Raw genomic sequence first — 8,503 nt, forward strand, 5'->3', positions numbered from 1 at the left:
GATGCTCCAACCACAGCACTATCTTCAACTTCTTCACTTTTCACGACAACAACCAGACCTGCTACCACAACATTTTTCACTCCCACAACCATGCCAATGTTCTCAGAAATTACAACATTTATGACAACAACATCTTTAGAAAATGCAACTCAAAATTCAGCGACACACAATCCAGCTCCAAATACATTTGAAGCTCATAGCACTATGTCTTTGGCAACCACTGCAACCAGTGCACCGACACTCATAATTGTTACTCAAGAAACCACTATGTCATTGTCACTGTCAACAACTGGTGCCTCCCCAACTACAATTGTGACTCCAATGACTGAATCTGGAGCTGCAACAACTGCAAACAATGCAACAACTCAAACAACAGCAGTGGTCACAAGCAAGCTGCTGTTCAACTCCTCATCTCCAGTCCCCAGTGAAGCTCTGGTCCTCAGTGCTGTCAACACTCTCCTGAAATCCAGACAGTCACAGCTCAATGAATCAGTGAAGGTGGTGAATGTCACTTATCAGAGTAAGTTTCATCATCTTGAATTGAAAAGTATTTCAGGTATAAAATTTTCAACCAGTGATTTAATGTCAAGCTTTGACTGAATAAAAATGTGTGATTGTTTGCCAACAGAAATCTCAGAAACCTCCTATGCCGTCGTCATTACGTTTAATCTGAGTAATATCAGCATGTCTGAAGTCCCTGAGCTCAGAAACAACACTTACACGCAAGTGCAGGATGTTCTCAATAATGCGGTAAAGATTTAGCATAAAAAAATACAGAAGTCTGAATCTGATATAAAGCTTCTTCAGAGTTGAATGAATTATTTGATTTTCTTTTGCAGCTGAACACTCTTCTGAATGAACCGAACAGTCCAACATTGAAGCCCAATTCATCCAACTTCACGTAAGATGCAAACTGACTTTGCAATCTTCACTTTGTCTCCGCATATTTTAGCTTATTAAAGCAATCCGAAATGAAAAATACTTTTTCTAGGTAATTTTCATGAATTGTTTTGCAATATGGATTGAAGTCCTTAAACAATATCTTCTGATTTTCCCCACAGGAGCTCTTCAAACCAGATTGATGGCAGTATGGAATACACCTTCCAGGATGGAGATGTCATTCAACCGGTCAGCTTCCTAAATGAGCTTCGTTCACAATTGGGTATGTCAATACTCACGATATCTATATGAACAATAATAATAATAAAAAAAAAAACTTTTTGCTCTGAATCTGAGTTTTATTGTGTTTCTGCCTTTCATTGTAGAACTGACCACTACAACAGTGTCTCCAGACGCAATAACCAGTTTCCCCTCGGCTTCTCCAAGCCCAATGCAAGTGTTTATTTTCTATTTGCAAAAATTGCAACCTTTTATGGAATCCTAAATTCATTACAAAAAAGGGAACTGTATTAATGAAAAGCGGTGCTCTTTACAGACCTGGTTCAGCAGTGGTCACGAGCAAGCTGCTGTTCAACTCCTCATCTCCAGTCCCCAGTGAAGCTCTGGTCCTCAGTGCTGTCAACACTCTTCTGAAATCCAGACAGTCACAGCTCAATGAATCAGTGAAGGTGGTGAATGTCACTTATCAGAGTAAGTTTCATCATCTTGAATTGAAAAGTATTTCAGCTACAAATTTTCAACCAGTGATTTAATGTCAAGCTTTGACTGAATAAAAATGTGTGTTTGCCAACAGAAATCTCAGAAACCTCCTATGCCGTCGTCATTACGTTTAATCTGAGTAATATCAGCATGTCTGAAGTCCCTGAGCTCAGAAACAACACTTACACGCAAGTGCAGGATGTTGTCAATAATGCGGTAAAGATTTAGCATTAAAAAAATACAGAAGTCTGAATCTGATATAAAGCTTCTTCAGAATTGAATGAATTATTTGATTTTCTTTTGCAGCTGAACACTCTTCTGAATGAACCTAACAGTCCAACATTGAAGCCCAATTCATCCAACTTCACGTAAGATGCAAACTGACTTTGCAATCTTCTCTTTGTCTCCACACATTTTAGCTTATTAAAGCAATCCGAAATGAAAAATGCTTTTTCTTGGTAATTTTCATAAATTGTTTTGCAATATGGATTAAAGTCCTTAAACACTATCTTCTGATTTTCCCACAGGAGCTCTTCAAACAAGATTGATGGCAGTATGGAATACACCTTCCAGGATGGAGATGTCATTCAACCAGTCAGCTTCCTAAATGAGCTTCGTTCACAATTGGGTACGTCGATAATGATGATCTATGGCTATACACAATTCTAAAATGTAAAGAATTACTTTTGCTGTAATTCACAAAAGACTAATTGTTTGTTTTACCATTTAATTGTAGAAGTGATCACTACAACGGTGATTCCAGAATCAACAACCGGTTCCTCTGTGGCTCCTTCAAACCTAATGTTAGTGTTGACTTAACATTTTGAGAGCTCACTATCATTCATGGAGTAATTGTAAAAATGTGAAATATATTAAACAAAAGAGGTTATCTTTACAGATCTGGTTCAGCAGTGGTCACGAGCAAGCTGCTGTTCAACTCCTCATCTCCAGTCCCCAGTGAAGCTCTGGTCCTCAGTGCTGTCAACACTCTCCTCAAATCCAGACAGTCACAGCTCAATGAATCAGTGAAGGTGGTGAATGTCACTTATCAGAGTAAGTTTCATCATCTTGAATTGAAAGTATTTCAGCTACAAATTTTCAACCAGTGATTTAATGTCAAGCTTTGACTGAATAAAAATGTGTGATTGTTTGCCAACAGAAATCTCAGAAACCACCTATGCCGTCGTCATTACGTTTAATCTGAGTAACATCAGCATGTCTGAAGTCCCTGAGCTCAGAAACAACACTTACACGCAAGTGCAGGATGTTCTCAATAATGCGGTAAAGATTTAGCATTAAAAAATACAGAAGTCTGAATCTGATATAAAGCTTCTTCAGAGTTGAATGAATTATTTGATTTTCTTTTGCAGCTGAACACTCTTCTGAATGAACCTAGCAGTCCAACATTGAAGCCCAATTCATCCAACTTCACGTAAGATGCAAACTGACTTTGCAATCTTCACTTTGTCTCCGCATATTTTAGCTTATTAAAGCAATCCGAAATGAAAAATACTTTTTCTAGGTAATTTTCATGAATTGTTTTGCAATATGGATTGAAGTCCTTAAACAATATCTTCTGATTTTCCCCACAGGAGCTCTTCAAACCAGATTGATGGCAGGATGGAATACACCTTCCAGGATGGAGATGTCATTCAACCGGTCAGCTTCCTAAATGAGCTTCGTTCACAATTGGGTATGTCAATACTCACGATATCTATATGAACAATAATAATAATAATAAAAAAAAAAAACTTTTTGCTCTGAATCTGAGTTTTATTGTGTTTCTGCCTTTCATTGTAGAACTGACCACTACAACAGTGTCTCCAGACGCAATAACCAGTTTCCCCTCGGCTTCTCCAAGCCCAATGCAAGTGTTTATTTTCTATTTGCAAAAATTGCAACCTTTTATGGAATCCTAAATTCATTACAAAAAAGGGAACTGTATTAATGAAAAGCGGTGCTCTTTACAGACCTGGTTCAGCAGTGGTCACGAGCAAGCTGCTGTTCAACTCCTCATCTCCAGTCCCCAGTGAAGCTCTGGTCCTCAGTGCTGTCAACACTCTTCTGAAATCCAGACAGTCACAGCTCAATGAATCAGTGAAGGTGGTGAATGTCACTTATCAGAGTAAGTTTCATCATCTTGAATTGAAAAGTATTTCAGCTACAAATTTTCAACCAGTGATTTAATGTCAAGATTTGACTGAATAAAAATGTGTGATTGTTTGCCAACAGAAATCTCAGAAACCACCTATGCCGTCGTCATTACGTTTAATCTGAGTAACATCAGCATGTCTGAAAACCCTGAGCTCAGAAACAACACTTACACGCAAGTGCAGGATGTTCTCAATAATGCGGTAAAGATTTAGCATTAAAAAAATACAGAAGTCTGAATCTGATATAAAGCTTCTTCAGAGTTGAATGAATTATTTGATTTTCTTTTGCAGCTGAACACTCTTCTGAATGAACCTAGCAGTCCAACATTGAAGCCCAATTCATCCAACTTCACGTAAGATGCAAACTGACTTTGCAATCTTCACTTTGTCTCCGCATATTTTAGCTTATTAAAGCAATCCGAAATGAAAAATACTTTTTCTAGGTAATTTTCATGAATTGTTTTGCAATATGGATTGAAGTCCTTAAACAATATCTTCTGATTTTCCCCACAGGAGCTCTTCAAACCAGATTGATGGCAGTATACAATACACCTTCCAGGATGGAGATGTCATTCAACCGGTCAGCTTCCTAAATGAGCTTCGTTCACAATTGGGTACGTCGATAATGATGATCTATGGCTATACACAATTCTAAAATGTAAAGAATTACTTTTGCTGTAATTCACAAAAGACTAATTGTTTGTTTTACCATTTAATTGTAGAAGTGATCACTACAACGGTGATTCCAGAATCAACAACCGGTTCCTCTGTGGCTCCTTCAAACCTAATGTTAGTGTTGACTTACCATTTTGAGAGCTCACTATCATTCATGGAGTAATTGTAAAAATGTGAAATATATTAAACAAAAGTGGTTATCTTTACAGATCTGGTTCAGCAGTGGTCACAAGCAAGCTGCTGTTCAACTCCTCATCTCCAGTCCCCAGTGAAGCTCTGGTCCTCAGTGCTGTCAACACTCTTCTGAAATCCAGACAGTCACAGCTCAATGAATCAGTGAAGGTGGTGAATGTCACTTATCAGAGTAAGTTTCATCATCTTGAATTGAAAAGTATTTCAGCTACAAATTTTCAACCAGTGATATAATGTCAAGCTTTGACTGAATAAAAATGTGTGATTGTTTGCCAACAGAAATCTCAGAAACCTCCTATGCCGTCATCATTACGTTTAATCTGAGTAATATCAGCATGTCTGAAGTCCCTGAGCTCAGAAACAACACTTACACGCAAGTGCAGGATGTTCTCAATAATGCGGTAAAGATTTAGCATTAAAAAATACAGAAGTCTGAATCTGATATAAAGCTTCTTCAGAGTTGAATGAATTATTTGATTTTCTTTTGCAGCTGAACACTCTTCTGAATGAACCTAACAGTCCAACATTGAAGCCCAATTCATCCAACTTCACGTAAGATGCAAACTGACTTTGCAATCTTCACTTTGTCTCCACACATTTTAGCTTATTAAAGCAATCCGAAATGAAAAATGCTTTTTCTTGGTAATTTTCATAAATTGTTTTGCAATATGGATTAAAGTCCTTAAACACTATCTTCTGATTTTCCCACAGGAGCTCTTCAAACAAGATTGATGGCAGTATGGAATACACCTTCCAGGATGGAGATGTCATTCAACCAGTCAGCTTCCTAAATGAGCTTCGTTCACAATTGGGTACGTCGATAATGATGATCTATGGCTATACACAATTCTAAAATGTAAAGAATTACTTTTGCTGTAATTCACAAAAGACTAATTGTTTGTTTTACCATTTAATTGTAGAAGTGATCACTACAACGGTGATTCCAGAATCAACAACCGGTTCCTCTGTGGCTCCTTCAAACCTAATGTTAGTGTTGACTTAACATTTTGAGAGCTCACTATCATTCATGGAGTAATTGTAAAAATGTGAAATATATTAAACAAAAGAGGTTATCTTTACAGATCTGGTTCAGCAGTGGTCATGAGCAAGCTGCTGTTCAACTCCTCATCTCCAGTCCCCAGTGAAGCTCTGGTCCTCAGTGCTGTCAACACTCTCCTCAAATCCAGACAGTCACAGCTCAATGAATCAGTGAAGGTGGTGAATGTCACTTATCAGAGTAAGTTTCATCATCTTGAATTGAAAAGTATTTCAGCTACAAATTTTCAACCAGTGATTTAATGTCAAGCTTTGACTGAATAAAAATGTGTGATTGTTTGCCAACAGAAATCTCAGAAACCTCCTATGCCGTCGTCATTACGTTTAATCTGAGTAACATCAGCATGTCTGAAGTCCCTGAGCTCAGAAACAACACTTACACACAAGTGCAGGATGTTCTCAATAATGCGGTAAAGATTTAGCATTAAAAAATACAGAAGTCTGAATCTGATATAAAGCTTCTTCAGAGTTGAATGAATTATTTGATTTTCTTTTGCAGCTGAACACTCTTCTGAATGAACCTAGCAGTCCAACATTGAAGCCCAATTCATCCAACTTCACGTAAGATGCAAACTGACTTTGCAATCTTCACTTTGTCTCCGCATATTTTAGCTTATTAAAGCAATCCGAAATGAAAAATACTTTTTCTAGGTAATTTTCATGAATTGTTTTGCAATATGGATTGAAGTCCTTAAACAATATCTTCTGATTTTCCCCACAGGAGCTTTTCAAACCAGATTGATGGCAGTATGGAATACACCTTCCAGGATGGAGATGTCATTCAACCGGTCAGCTTCCTAAATGAGCTTCGTTCACAATTGGGTACGTCGATAATGATGATCTATGGCTATACACAATTCTAAAATGTAAAGAATTACTTTTGCTGTAATTCACCAAAGACTAATTGTTTGTTTTACCATTTAATTGTAGAAGTGATCACTACAACGGTGATTCCAGAATCAACAACCGGTTCCTCTGTGGCTCCTTCAAACCTAATGTTAGTGTTGACTTACCATTTTGAGAGCTCACTATCATTCATGGAGTAATTGTAAAAATGTGAAATATATTAAACAAAAGTGGTTATCTTTACAGATCTGGTTCAGCAGTGGTCACAAGCAAGCTGCTGTTCAACTCCTCATCTCCAGTCCCCAGTGAAGCTCTGGTCCTCAGTGCTGTCAACACTCTTCTGAAATCCAGACAGTCACAGCTCAATGAATCAGTGAAGGTGGTGAATGTCACTTATCAGAGTAAGTTTCATCATCTTGAATTGAAAAGTATTTCAGCTACAAATTTTCAACCAGTGATATAATGTCAAGCTTTGACTGAATAAAAATGTGTGATTGTTTGCCAACAGAAATCTCAGAAACCTCCTATGCCGTCATCATTACGTTTAATCTGAGTAATATCAGCATGTCTGAAGTCCCTGAGCTCAGAAACAACACTTACACGCAAGTGCAGGATGTTCTCAATAATGCGGTAAAGATTTAGCATTAAAAAATACAGAAGTCTGAATCTGATATAAAGCTTCTTCAGAGTTGAATGAATTATTTGATTTTCTTTTGCAGCTGAACACTCTTCTGAATGAACCGAACAGTCCAACATTGAAGCCCAATTCATCCAACTTCACGTAAGATGCAAACTGACTTTGCAATCTTCACTTTGTCTCCGCATATTTTAGCTTATTAAAGCAATCCGAAATGAAAAATACTTTTTCTAGGTAATTTTCATGAATTGTTTTGCAATATGGATTGAAGTCCTTAAACAATATCTTCTGATTTTCCCCACAGGAGCTTTTCAAACCAGATTGATGGCAGTATGGAATACACCTTCCAGGATGGAGATGTCATTCAACCGGTCAGCTTCCTAAATGAGCTTCGTTCACAATTGGGTACGTCGATAATGATGATCTATGGCTATACACAATTCTAAAATGTAAAGAATTACTTTTGCTGTAATTCACAAAAGACTAATTATTTGTTTTACCATTTAATTGTAGAAGTGATCACTACAACGGTGATTCCAGAATCAACAACCGGTTCCTCTGTGGCTCCTTCAAACCTAATGTTAGTGTTGACTTAACATTTTGAGAGCTCACTATCATTCATGGAGTAATTGTAAAAATGTGAAATATATTAAACAAAAGAGGTTATCTTTACAGATCTGGTTCAGCAGTGGTCACAAGCAAGCTGCTGTTCAACTCCTCATCTCCAGTCCCCAGTGAAGCTCTGGTCCTCAGTGCTGTCAACACTCTTCTGAAATCCAGACAGTCACAGCTCAATGAATCAGTGAAGGTGGTGAATGTCACTTATCAGAGTAAGTTTCATCATCTTGAATTGAAAAGTATTTCAGCTACAAATTTTCAACCAGTGATATAATGTCAAGCTTTGACTGAATAAAAATGTGTGATTGTTTGCCAACAGAAATCTCAGAAACCTCCTATGCCGTCATCATTACGTTTAATCTGAGTAATATCAGCATGTCTGAAGTCCCTGAGCTCAGAAACAACACTTACACGCAAGTGCAGGATGTTCTCAATAATGCGGTAAAGATTTAGCATTAAAAAATACAGAAGTCTGAATCTGATATAAAGCTTCTTCAGAGTTGAATGAATTATTTGATTTTCTTTTGCAGCTGAACACTCTTCTGAATGAACCTAGCAGTCCAACATTGAAGCCCAATTCATCCAACTTCACGTAAGATGCAAACTGACTTTGCAATCTTCACTTTGTCTCCGCATATTTTAGCTTATTAAAGCAATCCGAAATGAAAAATACTTTTTCTAGGTAATTTTCATGAATTGTTTTGCAATATGGATTGAAGTCCTTAAA

The sequence above is a fragment of the Abramis brama genome (genome assembly GCF_963993115.1).
Source record: "Abramis brama genome assembly, chromosome: 2".
NCBI lineage: Eukaryota > Metazoa > Chordata > Actinopteri > Cypriniformes > Leuciscidae > Abramis > Abramis brama.